This window comes from Physeter macrocephalus, chromosome 21 (genome assembly GCF_002837175.3).
Source record: "Physeter macrocephalus isolate SW-GA chromosome 21, ASM283717v5, whole genome shotgun sequence".
NCBI lineage: Eukaryota > Metazoa > Chordata > Mammalia > Artiodactyla > Physeteridae > Physeter > Physeter macrocephalus.
In genome coordinates, this window is record NC_041234.1 from 91008328 (window position 1) to 91009141 (window position 814).

An 814-nucleotide genomic window follows, 5' to 3' on the forward strand; every position below is an offset into this window, starting at 1 on the left:
TGACTTTTTGTGTGCACATAACTTTTCAATTTCTTTTGTAGATACAAAGGCCTGTATTGTTGAGTGTACAGTAAGACTACGTTGGCAGTTTTTTACAAAACTACACAGTCTTCCAAAGTGGCTGTACCATTTTGCATTTCTACCAGCAATGAATGAGAGTTCTGTTGTTGCAAATTCTCATTAGCATTTGGTGTTGTCAGTTTTGGATTTTGTCCATTCTAGTAGGTATATAGTGATGCTTCATTGTTTTTTCATTTTGAATTACCCTGACAACATATTATGTGGAACATCTTTTCTTTGCAATTTTTATTTTAATTGTTATTGGAATATAGTTGATTTATAATCTTTTGTTACTTTCTGCTGTACAGCAAAGTGAATCAGTCATACACATATATATATAACCACTCTTTTTTAGATTCATTTTCCATATAGGTCATTACAGAGTACTGAATAGAGTTTCCTGTGCTATACAGTAGGTCCATATTAGTTATCTATTTTATATATAGTAGTGTGTATATGTCAATCTCCCAATTTATCCACCTTCCTTCACCCCCCGGTAACCATAAGTTTGTTTTCTACATCTGTAACTCTGTTTTGTAAATAAGTTCATTTCTACCATTTTTTTAGATTCCACATATAAGTGATATCATATGATATTTGTCTTTCTCTGACTTACTTCACTCAGTATGACCATCTCTAGGTCCATCCATGTTGCAGCAAGGGCATTATTTTGTTCTTTTTTATTTCTGAGTAATATTCCGCTGTATATATATATATATATATATACCACATCTTCTTTATCCATTCATCTGTC